Below are 17,577 nucleotides of genomic sequence, written 5' to 3' on the forward strand. Positions count from 1 at the left end.
TCTTTTCACAGGAAGTGGTAATAAAAATTCACTTTCCTGCTCAGTGAACCTTGAATGAACTGAAGGAGAACAACCTCAAATCCACTTGTTTCCTCTCGCTCCGAATTTCATATGCATGACTGATAGCATGCTGCTTAACCCTTTCTGTAACTTTGTAAACAACTGAGATGGGTAAAAGTTAAAAGTTCTGTATTATTATATGATCTTGAAAGCCATTAGATTTTTGCATGGAACAGGTATAAAAAGCTGCACTGACCTCTGAGATTGGAGTTAAAAGGTAAAGGGACAAAACCTCAATAGTTTTAGCCAGAATATAGGTTTTCTTCATCAGTAATATTTCCTGAGCTAAAAAAATTTCAAAGAACTGGCAGTATGAGGTTAATTTCATATTTTCTGACTTCTAATATATTTTCCTCTGCAAATGTCATGCATACATATGTCACATTAGTGAGACAAAGACAATAAGAATACCTAAGCATCCTTTTCCGGTACACAGTTAGGTATTTTTCAGCAAGGTTCATTTATTCATAAAGTTCTCTTGCTGTGCATTGCTTCACTGTTAAGATCTTTTTTTTTTTTTTTTTTTTTTTTTTTTTGAGGATTGTCCCCTCAAGGCTTCTTTTACTGCTGAGAAAAGATTCTTGCAATTTGTCTTGAACATGATCACCAAAATGCCTGCAAATAGTCAGACACCTATGCTGCCTTTTATCCTTTTCCTCTTTTTTTCCATATTTCTCCATTTCACAACTGTCACTTTTCAGTGAATTGACCAAATAGTGTATACTAAACTAACGTGTCCTTCTCATGGCCAACCTTAGATATGTCTGCAAGGGAAAGCAAAGAATGACTTGAAACTGGTGCTATTATTGAGAGTTTGCTAGCTTAAATCATGGAGTCGCAATAACAACTCTGGGAACATGTTGCAACTCTAGCAGCTCCAGTTTGTGCCCAGCCTCCCTGAAAGATGAGTGACACATAGTGTATGTTAACTGTCGTGCCCTGTTGCCATCAGTCAAGTTTCTACTACATTACACAGACAGCTTCTTAACTTTACTGTCTTCCCCTAATGTTAGGTTCACAAAGGGGAACCCCAATAGATATAGGCGGACAAACAGACAAACAGATAAGTAAATAAATGTTGTAGCTCCCTATCCAGCACTATCTGAGCCCAGTAATGAACAGGAGAACAAGTAAATTTGCTTACTCATAGCTGTAAATTCAACATAATACTACGTAATCCTGCTGGGAAGCTTTGCGTGATTAAAAAGTTAGAAACCTCTGCTTTAACTATTTAGAAAGGATCAGATGGAATAAGGAGAGAAGAAAATGAGGGGGCCTTGTCTGTCACTGATGACTCATAAGCAATGTTTACAGGTCATTGTGCAAATAGATAAAAGTAAATGGGCTCAGAGTTACAGTTTCCTTTCCTCTGTCAATTTACATGAGAAAATCCCACCTACATATCCTTACATGCAGTAGATGTAAAGAGGAAAAAATATACATACGCCTACATTTCTTTAAGAAACTCTGTTGTCAGAGAGTTACATTGCATTTGCTACCTGAAACACTGCTGACTAGACTGTTCCTGAAAATTCTGCAAGGAATATTGCTACTTTTATGTGAAACACATTGTGGTATATGAATGGGAACTGATTGAAAATCTGAAACATACAGCCCAGATGAACAAAACTGACCACAACTTGAGCAGACTAAAATCCTGATCCACAGCTAGATACCAACCATTTGGAAAGGGGCAGTTTCACAGAAACGAACTTAGTTGATCTAGGCCAGGCCAACTGGAAGAAAGGAGTGGAAACAGAAAGAAGTGAGTGGTCACAGCCTGGCCCAGAGGGGCAGCAGAAACCACCAGCCTCTGTGAAGGCCTCCATTCAGAGGACTGAACAAGAGCCAGTGAAGGGAAGCTCAATTAAGATGTAAAGAATATAAATAAGATACAAATATCTAATATGATGAATTTACCAATAGTTGTGATGCATTTTTCTCTGCTCCAGTTTTAAAAATCAAGATTATCTACAATTTCAAAAGGCATTTGCTAGATAATCTGTAGCTACTATTATTGAAGGTAGATCTAGTGGAAATATCACGATCTCATACAGGCAGCAAGACTAGATGATGAAATAGTTTCTTCTGACATAAAGAAAATGGTTTTCATTGTGTGAACCTCAAAACCTTCAGATCCCTTCTCCAGTCCCACACCATCACCACAGTGGATGTTCATTCTTTCATGAAATAGCCCGTGTCTCTAAACTGCTGGATTAAGCTTTACTGTTATAACCCTCCTTGTTCAAGTGCAGAGTCTGCACTCGGATTTTGCAGTGGAGTTGGTACATTTTTGTCTGCACTACTGTCTCAATATACACCAATACACAAGCTGACTTCATATTCAGTGACATCACCCCACTGTGTGGATGTAAACCTTTCATAGATCAATAGCACCAGTGTGCCCTCTGCCTCTCTTCCCTAGGATCTATATAATAGTCTTCCTAAAGCAATGCAACTGGACATGCTCAAAAGTGCAAAATTAATTCATGTTTCACACACACAAAAAAAATTGTGCACAGTTTTACATTCCTTTTTACAGGATTTACATACTGAACATTAACTGAGATTCTTTTCACTTTGAAAATAAATATTAAAATAACAATCAGCTGCACTGAGTGAAGTTTCTGGTTTCAAGCACTGTTTCTCCAGGACACTAATGTTTTAGTGGTTGTGTTTTCCATTCAGTGCTGCAGTCCTTTCTTCATGTTAAATGGCATTGTAATGGAGCAAAACTTCACATTTTGTCTTTACACAATGTGAGTATTTCCACTGACTCTAAGTGGCCTTGTAACTTCAAGCTGTCACAGACATAAGTCATCACAGTGTCAGACTTTAAACAGCAACCATCCAGTCTAGTTACTTCTACAGAAGAATTCAGTCATTTACATACTGCACTTTTGAACCCACAGATCCCATGCTGCCAGAGGTTTGCAAAGGAGTAAAGACTGAAACTAAACCAAACCATTCTATGTGTAGTTAGGGCCTTCCGCAAAATTCTGCCTGCTTTATGTTTCTTACAGTGAGGGAGTTCTAATGAAGTCATTAGCAAGCATGGGGTTGTCATAACCCAAGTGCAGCTTAAAGATGGGAAAATTAGGGACAATACAATCAATAGTTTAACAAAACATTTTTTTTTCATTATAGGAACCACAGATCTTTGTTTCTGTTCATACATCTCAGACTCTCGCCCATTAAACAGTGTATATGTGGTAATTCTATAATCTCTTCATACTTCAATTGCATGCATAGAAACAAAACAATTGCTATGTTAGCATACTGTGACTGTATTTATAGTGTTTCACATAAGTAAACAGAGGTTGACAAATAACAGGGAGAAAATGGACATTAAATTACTTTAACTGAAGGAAAAAACAAATACATAATGATGTGAAAAAAAAACGATACTGCAAAAGTTTGCTTGATGCTTCATGTCTCTGCCAGTTATTAGTTAAGTGCTTCTATTTTGTACAAAAATAAAAGCAATAAGCATGGTTTAAAATTGTCTCAAACTTCCAACTTTATTTTTAATATTTACAGCATAATTAAAGAGATACATATCTGAATTAATAAAAACTACTTTAATCAAGCTAAAGACTTGCTTTTACAGATGCCTAGAAATTCAGAAAGATATCAAATCAGACCTAATGTTCTTTATATAGAGATTTTAAACCACATTTATTCAGTGCCACCAAATTCAATCTGCAGTTAGAATTTATGCTGTTCTACATTACTAAGTTTGAAGAATGACTGATGACATTGCGCAAGATGGTTTATGTGACCCAAATGATTTAAATAACACAGATTAATAGACAGACTTGAGCCTTTTCCTTTCTGTTCCACAGCTGAACAGAAACCTCACATGGGTGTCCAACATTTTGGCTTGCCTGGGGCACACTGAATGAAGTATTGTCTTCGGCAGCATATAAAATAGTTAATGTATCTAAGTAACAAAACTTCTATTTTATTTTACTTTTTTATACTAAGGCATAAAAAGGGCAACAAAAACATAAAGCTAGTGGGTTGGACATGTATGCACAGTTTTTATCCAAGCATCAGTTGCTGATGGTTCAGCAACTATATTAACTTAAGCACAAATTCACCTCAAGACTAACTCTGCTCTTTAATATCCTATCTGTTACTAAGAATTTGTAAAATCATCTAAGTTCAAAAAGATCCTCATGATCATCAAGTCCAAGAGTGAACTTGAGCTACCAAATCCCATCACTAAAACGCATCCCTCAGAGCTACATCCATACATCTTAAATACTTTCAGGAATGAGGTCTGCATCACTTCCCTGAACAGCCTTTTCTAATTCTGCGTCACCCTGACCTTGAATATATCTTTCTAATGTCTAATCTAAACCTCCCCTGGCACAGTTCGAACAGCCCCAGCTCCCTCAACCACTCCTCGGAAATCTTGTTTTCTAATGCCTTTATTTGTTATTTTTCTCTGCACATGCTCAAGCAACATGACATTTTTCTTGTAATGAGGGGCCCAAAACTGAACACAGTACTCAAGGTATGGCCTCACCAGTGCCTCATACAAGGGGACAATCACTTCCCCAGTCCTATTGGACACACTACTTCTGATACAAGCCAGGATATCTCTGATCTTCTTGGCCATCTGGACATACTAATGGCTCATGTTCTGTTAGCTGTCAACCAGCACCTCCAGGTCCTTTTCTGCTGGGAAACTTTCCAGCCACTCTTCCCCAAGCCTATAATGTTGCATGGGGTTATTATGACCCAAGTGAAACACTCATTTAGCTTTGCTGAATGCCGTATAACTGGATGTAGCCCATTGATCTTGCCTATGCAGATCCTTCTACAGAATTTTCCTATCTTTAAGCAGCTCCTGGTTAACTTGGTGTCATCTGCAAATGTATTAGGGATGCATTCAATTCCTTCACTCAGATCATTGATAAAAATGTTAGACAAAACTGACCCCAAAGCTGAGCCCTGAGAATGCTACTGGTGAGTAGCTGCCAGCTGGACTGAATAACATTTGCAATGATGCTTTGAGACTGGTCATCCAGCCAGTTCTTCACCTAGTAAACCACACATCTGTCCAAGCCTTGAGCATACAGTTCCTCAAGGAGAATACTGTGGGAAATGTTGTTAAACAATTTACAAAAATCCAAGTGAACAAAATCACAGCCTTTCCTCGTCTACTAAGTGGGTTATCTTGTCGTAGAAGAGATCCAGTTAGTCAGGTAGGACCGGCCTTTCATAAAGTCATGCTGGCTGCTTCTGACCATTTGACTGTCCCTCCTGTGTCCAGGAGAAATTGCATTTCTCTAACATTACCAGTTTCACAGTACTCACTCTTGGAAGAGTGAAGAGTTCCCATCATGTAATTATGGTTCAGCTGTTCCTATGCATGCTATTCCACCACATTCAGGCATACATCTCTTTGTGGGGCTGCAGTGACACCAATGTCACTGAACATATCTAGCTTGAAGATAAGTTTTTCCATTTTCCCATCATGCTATTTTTGACCTGAGTTAATTCATCATTTCAGCTGAGAGCCTCATGAACACTTGTGCTGGTACAGCTAAGGGGTGAAGGGCTGGGAATACTTTAAAGTGTCATTATCAGTAAGGCTGGTATATTGTGAAGCTACAACTTGAGGAGAGGATCACATGGAATTTTCCCATATGAAACCAATATATCATCACAGTAATGATTCTGTATCTCCAACAACAGTACATTATTGTTGGTCATTGTAGTCAGTAGGAATTGGATTTACACTACCCATAGCAAACATTTGGTAATAATTTGCAAAGCAAGAAAATGACAAAAAATACATTTAAAAAAAAACCACACAAAAACGGGAGAGCCTTTTTTACAAGGAAAATGAAGCATTTAATATAATTTCTATTTTTTCCCCTATGTTTCATTTCAAAATTTCTTTTTCATACAGAATCACAGAATCATGAGGTTGGAAGGGACCTCTGGAAATCATCTAGTCCAATCACTCTCTTCAAGCAGGTTCCCTAGAGTAAGTTACACAGAAAATCATCCAGGCAGATCTTGAATATCTCCAGAGAAGGAGAGTCCACAGTCTCTCTGGGCAGCTTGTTCCCATGCTCTGTCACCTTCACAGTAAAGAACTTCTTCCTCATGTTCATATGGAACTTTGTGTGTTGCAGTCTGTGCCCATTGCTCCTTGTTCTGTCACTGGCCACTGCTGAAAAGAGTCTGTCCCCATCCACTTGACTCCCGCCCTTTAGATATTTATAAGCACTCTTAAGATCTCCTCTCAGCCTGCACTTCTCCAAGCTGGACAGCCCCAGGTCTCTCAGTCTTTCTTCACAATGGAGATGCTCCAGGTCCCTCATCATCTTTGTGGCCCTCCGCTGGACTCTCTCTAGAAGTTCCTGTATTTCATGAACTGAGGGGCCCAGAACTGGATGCAGTACTCCAGATGTGGCCTCACCAGGGCAGAGTAGTGGCAGGGGAAGATCATGTCCTTCGGCCTGCTGGCCATGCTTTTTTTAATGCACCCCAGTGTACCATTGGTGTTCTTGGCCACAAGGACACACTGTTGGTTCGTGGCTAACCTGTTGTCCACCAGAACATCCAGGTCCTTCTGTGAAGAGCTTCTCTTCAGCAGGTCAGCCACTAACCTGTACAGGTGCATGTGGTTATTCCTCCCCATGTGCAGGACTTTGTACTTGCCCTTGTTGAACCTTGTAAAGTTCCTCTCTGCTCAACTCTCCAACCTGTCCAGACCTTGCTGAATGGCAGCACATCCTTCTGTTATGTCAGCCACTCCGCTCAGCTTTGTGTCATTAGCAAACCTGCTGAGGGTGCATTCTATTCTATCCAGGTCATTGATGTAGGTGTTCAATAGGCAGTGTATGACTGAAAATGTCAGTCATCCTGTGTTGTTTTATAACTGATGAGGACCAAAAAATGTACTGTACATTCCTGGAAGTAAATAGGAGTTTAATTCTAATTTAAGGTACACAATACGAGGTAAATAACAGTTATGAAGTATAATATTTTTAAAGAGCATGGGAAGTCTGATGTAGGAATCAGCAGAAAGAAAAGACAGATATGGATATACTTAAGGTCAATCGGAACAGCTGTTTGGAAAGTATATCTTGTCAACTTACTATAATTTCTTAGCTGTTCATATTGAGGAAAAATACCTGAGAAATATTTTTACATTCAGTTTTTAATTTTCCATCTACCTCAGAATTGCATAACATGAGCTGTCAGGAGCATTGGGATTTAACGTTTTACTGCATAACACTGGTATTTTCAAAAAGAAAAAAAAAAAAACCACTGTAACAGCAAGATGCCTGTTTGCTTGTGGATAAATCTCTGTATGGGATCCTTATTTAACGATTGTTCTTTCCCTGTGTTATTCAGTACTTCCATGAGTGATCAAGAATTAAACACAATATTGATTTTAATGTATTTTGCAAGCCACTCAAAAAGAACAGAAATGATTAGCAGACCAAGCCAATCATTTAGATCATTCCTGTGTTACTTGATAAACTCACAGAATAAATTTAAAAAGCCAAATGCAATTAAATAATTTAGGAAGAGGCAAACTATACTATCGGAATGAGAGACTGTATCCTGGAAAGCTAAGATTCATCTAGCTACTGATGGCTTAGCAATTTGACGTGCATTCTCAGTGGTTTGTGTAACACTCTTGTACCATAGCAAAAAAAAAAAAAAAAAAAGGCATATTTATAAGACTGCATAGTCAACTAAGGTTAGCACTGGAATGTGGCATAACATTTTCTTTATACTAGGTTTTAAAAATGACATTGACAAATCATGCAGAAAACAAGCTATAAATATACTTAAAGGTGGAAGGAAATGCCTCACTGTGAGAGACTATTTTGTAAAAAAAAAAAAAATAATAATAAAAAAAATGAAAGGTTATTTGACTGTATTACAAAACATTCTTGCGGAGAAATATACAAAAAAGAGTCCAATCCAGTGGAGAAAAACTGAAACCAGACAAAATCAAATGAGAAATTAGGAAAAGTCTTTTAATATTGCTGGTGATAAATCAGTGAAGGTAACTACCAAAGGAGAATTTGTTTTTTGTAACTGTTGATGTCTCTGGATAATTTTTGAACGTTCTGCTTTAACCCAGCTGGCAGCGCAGCACCACACAGTAATTTGCTCACTTTTCCCTCTCAGTGCAGTGGGGGAGAGAATAGAGGGTTGCGTTAAAAACTATTTACCAAGACAGAAAAACAAAATAAAAATGGAATAATAATGATAATAATATCATATATATTTACAAAACAAGTGATACACTGTCAAAGGTTTACAGGCGTTGGCCTGGTTCCGTGACTACTGGGGAGGGGACCTATGGGCCCACACCCTGGGAAAGGGAAAAGGGAAAAAGGGTAGCGAGATGGGCCTAGAAACAAAACAGCGGCAACAATCTGAGGAGAAAGAAACTAATTTACAAAATAAGATATCAGAATGCAAAATAACATGCTATAATACAATATAATTACAATTTAAGTTTATGAATCCAATAAAATGAGAGAGAGTGTCCAAAATTAAAGTAGGCCTTACTTTAATACCAACAGGAGACAGCTAGGGAGAGAGATGCTGCTGGGACAAGAGACGGGAAGAGAAGAGGGCGTCCCATGATATGCAAACAGTTTTATCTTTCCCTCTGACCGGAAAACGGTAACAGAACACCAAAGTCCTCTGGGGAATGTAGTTCTTCTTCTCCTCTGAGAATCAGGTACCCCAAACTATCCATGATCCACAGACCTGGAGCGTTAACTCTTTAACTCCCAGTGCACTACATGATGTTATGATGTGGAATACCAATAACCAAAAGTCATAAAACCCTGACATGCACAAAGCAATTGCTCACCACATGCCAACCAATGCCCAGCCAGTCCCCGAGCAGTAGCTGCACCAAGCCAACTCCCCATAGTTTTTAAAGTTTTTTTTCACATGATATCATATGATATGGAATATCCCTTTGGCCAGTTTTGATCAGCTTTCCTTGTTCTGTCTCCTCCCAGCTCATTGCGCCACTCCAGCCCTTTTGTTGGCAGGACAGTACAAGAAGCTGAAACATCCTTGGCTCTGTGCAGCCACTGTTCAGCAACAACTAAAACATCATTGTGTTATCAACACTGTTTTTGTCTTAAAGCCAAAACACAGTATCATGCCAGACACGAAGGTAAAAAACTCTGTCTGAGCTGAAATCAGGACACTGACTCAAAAACAAGAAATGGTTCAGCAACACCCCTGATTCAGTCTGGAGGTTGCCCAGCTGGGCACCATTTCTCTGTCTGTCATATCAAGGTAAAACAAATGATTCTTTTTCTTTAAATTGTAAAAATGCCCTGCTTTCAGTTCCTGGGGGGATACATGCCATCATACAAGCAGAAGAAAATCTATTGTCCAGTGGTAACTGAAGTGTTATTCTTAACGTTGTTTTCAGTGCTGTTCTTAACAAGATGCAGGTCTTAAATCATTTCTCACAAAGAACAAATATCTGCAGCTTCCTTTACTGGAGGTCAGCAATTGTTGGCTGGCAAGGCAACTGGCCCTTTCTTGGGTTTATGTTTTCATTATTTTCTCTTATTTAGAAGACGTATGATATTATTCTTAACAGTGATGAAACAATGACTTACTTGTGTCTACAGTAAAACCCTATGCTCTTGAACACTGCCATCAATTTTTCTCACAGATTTCTAGAACAGGCTCTATTACCTCAGTTGGGTAGAAATTCTATATATACATACACATTTATATCTAATTTTTGTAATGCTTAATATTCTTGTAAAAAGGAAAAATAGAAAATAAATTCTTCATATTTGACCATTTAAATGCGATATACTTTAAATGGGATAAATACATAGCTATGTAATTTAATAGAGCAGTGTTGCAAGCCGGAGCATTCAACAGTAGTGCACTTGAAACCTACTGTCATTGACATAGCAGTCAAACGGTGTTCAGATCAGCCTCAGAAATTTTATGTTTGAGAAGAAGCGACTCAAGGCCCTGGGTATTGTCACAACTGGATTTGGAGTCATGGCTCCAGCCCTAGAATTCTAGAGGTCTCTGCACAAAACATCCTGTGAAGGCTGGGGTTGGTTATAAGCTGGGAACAGGACTGTGACAGCCAACACAAAGAGCAGAGCAGAGGCCTAAGTCAATCAGTAAGAAATACTTATGAAACACTGAAGTCCTGCCCTTCGTACAGGCTTCTGCGTACACACAAGACTAGTTTTTCTGGCTGACTGTCATTTCTGAACAAGTGTCCACATCTTTCTTCAGTAGGGCAGGACCAGTGGCGTTTTGCTGTGACACCTGTCCAACGTGTTCAAGGTAGAGATGATACTGCTTACCTCTTGTACAGCAAGATTTGATGCCAGTTGCATTCTCAGATGAAACTGTATTGTATTGTAAAAAATTTAAAATACGATTTTAAGAACAAAAAGGAAAAAGAGGATAGCTGACAACTCCTAATGCAGAATCCAATAACCAAGGAAGTCCTGTCCTGAGGGCTGAAGTAGAGGAACATATGTCTAGGAGCACTGCATGAATGCTGACAACTATTTGAGACAGGCACTGCAGCAAAACCCTACATCTGTGTCCTTAGCCTTCCCAGCCTTCATGGCATTAGGCTAGGGGCTGCATATATCTGAAATGGATGTATTGTTATTATCCGTGTCCCAAATAGATGTTCCCTCGGTGTACTGCTCAGTTCCAGCCCCGCTCTGAGCCTGAGCTGTGTCCAAAATCTATACATTGTTTCAGTACAAATTTAAGCCACTTGGGTAATGTGCATTGACAGAAAAGATTTCTGGCATCCTTGCCTGCCTCATACTGTCAAAAAGGCTAATGAGATACATGAGAATAGCCAGGACTTGCCAAGGTCCATTCACACTTCAAATAAGCGTACCATAGAGTGTTTGCAATGTCCCAAAGGCCCTCTCTTCCCTCCCTTTTTTTCACCTAGATAATGGTGAAGAAAACTGATTCTGAAAATACCTGGAAGCATTAATTCACACACTGGAAAAAAAGGTTTTTAAGCCTTTAAGCAAAGCAGATTGACAGCTTACTTGAAAAGAAGCATTTCTAAACACAATGCTTCATTAACCAGCTAAAACAATAAATTCTTTCCACAAATAAAGTGGTATCTCCTTGAGAATTACATTGAAGAGAAATGCTGCAGTTGACATTGTGCAAAAGAGACAAGATACTTTGTCAAAACCTAGAGAACGTTTCATTTTACATTTCAGAGATTTTTACTCATGGATTCACATTTTCAGGCCCAAAAGGCTCCATTAGGTGTCTTGCATAACACACAATTACAATTCCTTATTCTTGTACAGTTTTCACCAGTGTCTGTTCTACCTAACATTTATCTTTCGCAGAGGCATTAAGCCTTGTGCTGAAGAACAACTAAGGGTGTGTTTGTTTTCTTTCACATTCTTCATTTTGATTTGGGAAATTTGCAACCAATTTCTTATCTTGTAGCTTAATCTATTTTTATGGGCATTCAGAATGTTTGAAAACAGACTGATTGATGGTTTATTAACTGAAATAGTTGCTATTCTTTTAATTATGGAAAGTTAGTGGTAAAGACAAAATCAAGAAGAGTCATTTGCAAACTATAAAGTTTGTAGATACACATGGAGTTACTTTTGTTTGAGTTATAGCGGTTTGTTCAGAGTTTTTTTGTTGTTGTTGTTTTGTTTTTGTAAATCTTACGCAAGTAATTCATGAACCAGCTTCTCAGGCAGGCTCACCTTATTTCTGTGGTTGTGAAAAATTACTTATCCCTTTAGATTCCCAGTTACACATTCATGCTGAAGATATTCTTTACTTAGACATATTTCAAACTAACCTGCGGAGACACCGCAAATTAGATCTAATTGCTTAAAGAATATTATAGCTGTGGGTGCACCATGTTTGTTCTTTCAAATTTGCACCTTCACATAGGAAATTAGTCAAGGTTTCATGCTTCTGTTTGTCAAATGAGCATAAAACTGCATGTGCATAAAATGAGGATGTGAGCTGAAAGGCAACCAAATTAAAACATCTGAATTAAATTTGGATCTGGACAAAAACTGTACTGAAATTTCTGACCAGCAGTTAGAGTAGACATAAACAAAGGATTTTTAGTATTTATATTATGTTAGGAAAAAAGCAATTTGAAGTTTCTCCTTAATTTCTCCCCTAACATTAATCTGCTGAGAAACTCAAACAAATAATTGATGTGATAACATAATTCATGTATCTATGTCTGGAGGAAAATTTTTATGCAAAAAAGGAATGCAAATAATCTCAGAAATGTTTTGGATAACTTCCTTACTGTCCTTAATTTGTGGCTCTAAATAGGACAATAAGAAAATGTTTAACAATAACTGCTTTAATATGGTTTAAATACTTTCATGGACCTCATCCAGGATATGGAATATAAGGAATTTCTGTACTGACCTTCTAGTATTCAGTGGATAGAACAGAAAAGCATTTACCAACAAACATGCACAGTCATAGCCCACCAATATATTTTCATCATTCTCTGTCTGCTAGTAGATTTTTATCTTCTGCATGATGGATGAAATTAGACTCTGAAAGGAATTATTATTTTCTCCAGTCATATGTTAATTTACCAACAGAATCAAATGCATTCTTTTTGTCTTTATTTTTAGCATTCTTTTTCTGTGCAAATTATTTTTTTTGAAAACTAAAGCTATTTTCTAGGAAGTTATTTCTATTTATTCCAAGTTCATTATATCATTAATTATATATAAAAAAAAAAGAGAGAAAGTGGTTAGGTTTAGAATTTAAAGCACATGTATCAGTACCTATCAACTCAATTCTCACACTCAATGTTAAGAACAGAATATAGATGCAGAAGAAAGGAAGCTGATTACAAAGAATTTCCACCTAGCTTGGCTTACAACCACAAATTCACTGGAATTTTTTATTGACGTCAGTTGAAATCAAAATCAGTAAGAAAGTCACTGGCAAAAAAAATATAATCATATTTTCTCTGATGGGAAAACAAGCTTCAGGAAATTCAGATTGTTTTAATAGATTATGTTTAGGGTCCTAAATGTTGTGTGGGTGTGCCTTAGCCTACATCTGTTCGGGACAATAGATTACTGTCCAGTTTACGGGGCAAGCAAAGTCTCTCATAGCTCATATCTACCGTTTTAACAATTATCTCAACTATTATGTTTGGAATACAGAAGATATAATCATATGGCTAGAATTAACATTTTAAAATGTAAGATATCACATATTCTGTGTCTTACACAATACTTGTTTTAATTAGATGTCAACGGTTTACGGGCGTTAGGCCCGATTCCGTGACAAAGGGGACGGGGGACCCACAGGCCCATGTCCCGGGAAAAGGGGAAAGGGGAAAAGGGTAGGGAGATGGCCCTGAGAGCAAAGAACAGCGGCAACAATCTGAGGAGAAACAAACTAATTTACTAAATAAAATATCAGAATGCAAAACAACACACTATAATACAATATAATTACAATTTAAACTGATAAATCCAATACAGAGAGAGAGAATGTCCCAAAATCAAGGTAGGCCTTACTCTACTACCGACGATAAGACGGCCGGAGAGCGAGGTGCTGCCAAGACGAGAGACGGTGGAAAAAGGGACGAGGTCTCGTGATCTGCAAGTTTTTATACTGCGAGCTTTTATCTTTTCCCTCTAGCTGGAAAATTGTAACAAAGGAGCAAAGTACCGTGGGGACTGTAGTAGTCCTTCTCTTCCGAGAACCAGGTACATTCACTACATGATGTTATGATGTGGAATACCAATAACCGAAAATCACAAAACCATGACATTAGATAACAAAACTGAAGGAAGCCACAAGAAATATAAATAAAACAAATATAAGGATAAACAAATTTTGGATAATTTAGACATAGAATTATATGTACGCACAATCACTTCAGTTGTTTGCACAAATCAGATAACAGACACAGTGAATTTGCAGACACAATTATCCTGTCTGTATATCCATTAAGGTAACTGCATACATGAACAAATTTGTGATGTAATTGCCTTTATATTTTAAGTATATATACATATGGCTAAATAGTTGTAAAATTAAGCTCAAAGCCCTTAACCTATAACTTGTGAGAGACATAACTGACTAAAGAAAAATATGAAAAATTGGAGTGAAGAAAAGCACATGGAAGTTCAGTTTACTCTATTTGCATATCTTGGTTGGTCTTGAAGAAATATTCCTTAATAATCTTTACCTTTGTGAAGCAGACAAGTAGGCTTCTCCATTTTTTCCAATCAAATATTATTTTCCATGCTATGTCACAGACAGAGTTATGGTCAGAATTAACCTTATAAGCTCCTGTCTGTCTCTTGCCTTTAGTACTGCAACTTGCCATTTTATTTAGCTGTAGGTTGCTAGCACTTAGGGACCAGTCTTCTGCTGGTGCATGCTTCAAGAGGATGCTAGACTGTGACCAGCTTACCTCTCTCCCTCGGGTGAGCTCTCCACACCTCTTGGGTGACCTCTAATTTTTCATTCAAATCAAACCTGTGTGGAGTCATGACTTGTAGGTCCTTTCCAAGGATATCCTATGATTCTATTCTGTTTTACCTTTTTAAACTATTAAAACTATGCAAAGGTCTATAGAGGGAATTATGCATTGCTTCTGCAATGTTAAAACTGGGGCAATTTTATCAGTTTGATGTGATTAATCATTAATTAGGTCTTATAATTTATGATTATTTTTCAATCATTCTGATCTCATGATTAAAACAACCTGTTTGGTTTTGTAATCCTCCAGCCAGCAGCTGTAGCAACAGATCTTCAGAAAGTTAATCTTCATCTTTTTTAATTCATGGTCTTTTAAATACTATGCTTACACCCTTTGCAGGGTAGTGCTAGAACTTCTCCCTCAAAGGAAGAGATTCACACAGGGTTCTGATCACCTCTGTGATGAGAATGTGCATTTTATTTTTTATTTTCTATTTTTTTTTGTTAAAATTAAAAGGTGAGGACAATGTAGATCTTAAGCTAGAGAAAAAGTGGACAGAATGGAGAACTTTTCATGAACGCTTTTTCTTTGAAGATACTGAAAAAAATGAAAAACAGCCCAATTAATTTTATATAGTTAATTAGAAAAGAAAAATTGTTTCAAATTTTTCTCTTCCCATTATCAGTTCTTACTTATGTCTGGGTAGGAGAGGAAAAGATGAATTAATTCTTTGGAAATTCCAGCCTAAGATTTTCTGAAAATCTTGAAATATTTTAAAAACTGTACATTGTTTTCAGCTGTGACTCTCACATACATATATCTTGAATATTTACATGTTTAAAGATAGGTTTTAGTACGTCTGTCTTGAAATATATAACGTTTCTAAGGATTTGCCAAATCTATAAATTATTTTCAATAAATATTATATTTGCAAATAAGGTAATAGAAATCATAAAAACAGCCTCAGTCAAAACTATGTGAAAGGTGTTTGGAATAGATGGAGAAATAGATGTATGAATATAATTGTAAAAGTATTTCATTGCATTTACTAGTATTTGTGTAGTATCTTAGCTCTTCTTTGTTATTTTGCCAGATCGTAAAGAACAAGAGATGTCCTAAGGGGCTGTTGGTGCACCCTGAGTGGTAGACCAATGCTCTTCCTTTGCTGTTCTTTTTAAAACACTAAATCATAATGAGAGCAAAGGCTAGACATTTTTGCAGTTAAATAAAATAAATGATTAAACTTTTACAGTAAAGGTCAATGTCTGACTTGAAGACAGTGCCAGACTGACAGCACTGGAAACCAAAATCCTCTTTCAGCTGCAGAATAGATCCCACTAAGCAACAGTTACAGAAACTATTTCAGAGTTTTGTACTAGTATGAAGAGGCACGTGATCTCTACAGCAAAGAACTGCATAATCCAAGGCAAGGCAAAAGGCAAGGCAAGGTAAGGAAAAAGATAGTACTGAATGGTCAGAATCCAAGAAAAGATGTATCTTTTTCTGAATATAAAAATTTGATTATACAAGTTGTAAGACTAATTCGATTTTACATGCCCTCTGATATAATTAGACATATGTGTCTATTCTCATAGTATTAATGACCATAATTGATTTCATAAGCTTTTTCACGACAATTCAATTCTACTTTTTTTGTGTGTGTGTATGTGTGTGTCATTTATTTCCAGGTAATATTCTTCCTTGATCCTATCCTCTAGGAGTGTTGACAAATGCTAAACGCAACACCAACTAAAAAAGTCATGTACTTTCTTTTTACTAACAAGTTTAATCTGGTGAACGTTGATCGTTGTTTCCTCTGCTCTGTGTGCTTTTAGAGAGAAAGTTCAATACTTGATAAAAAGGATTATTAGAGTCACAGAGGCCTTCTGACTCATGCAGTCTAGCAGTCTGCTATTACAGACAACCATATCATATAATCTCTTTCATAAACTAAATAGGCTCTACCTTAAAATTAATTAAGCTGATTCCATTACTTTTATTAGAAGAACATCCCTCATTCCTCTGATAGTTCCTCTAATTTCTAACCTAAATTTTATAATGACTCTTTGTTTTTGTGCCAACAATGTCCTTTAGATTAATTAGTTCTTCTCCCTCCCTGCTGTTTATTCCCCTCTGGTGCATTTGCAGAGAGTAGTCATATGTCCTCTCAGCTTTCATTCTGAGAGACTAACTAAGCCAAATTTTTGATTTGCTATTGTAATATGTGTCCTCTATTTCACTGATCATCTCTGAACAGAAATTCTTTTTAGTTTCTGAGCACACAGTCTTCTTTTTGTATTTTAATATTTTATCTTGTTTCTATTACCTCAATTCTCATTTGTGCCAGACATCTATTTCTTCCTACAAGATATTCCAACCCACATCTGGTTTGCTGTTGAACACCACCTTTGTGTCTTTGGCAATATTTAATAAGCATTCACAATTTTTGCAGGAAAAGAAAATCAGTGGAAGTATTAAATAAGAATATCTCTAAGACTGATCTTTGAGGAACTTCAGTAATAATTTTCTTCAATTTTTTTCTCAATGATAATTTGGTGTCCTGTTCTTTCCAATTAGGCTAAGATTTGTTTTCCCATTTGTTTAGTATTAATCCTTTTGGTTGGATGGTACTATTTAGGAGGGAATTTTTTACTCAGACTATGGTGAGGAAAAGAAACAAGTTGCCCAGAGAAGCTGTGGATGCCCCATCCCTGGAGGTGTTCAGGGCAAGGTTGCATGGGGTCCTAGGCAGACTGAGCTGGTGAGCTGAAGCCCTGGCCATTGCAAGGGGTTTGGAAATAGATGATCTTTAAGGTCTCTTCCAACCCAAGCCATTCTGTGATACTATAGCATATTCATTAATGAATTAGAGGTAGATTAGGTCTACTGTTTCCCTTGTCTAAAAAATATCAGCTCCTTTCAAAACAAAAGATACCTGGCTAGATTAGTACAATCTACCTATGACTGTCTCGTTTAATGTTTGCTTGTTTTTCACAGAACTCCCCATCTTTCATTATTCTTTCCCTCAG

This window comes from Numida meleagris, chromosome 1 (assembly GCF_002078875.1).
Source record: "Numida meleagris isolate 19003 breed g44 Domestic line chromosome 1, NumMel1.0, whole genome shotgun sequence".
NCBI lineage: Eukaryota > Metazoa > Chordata > Aves > Galliformes > Numididae > Numida > Numida meleagris.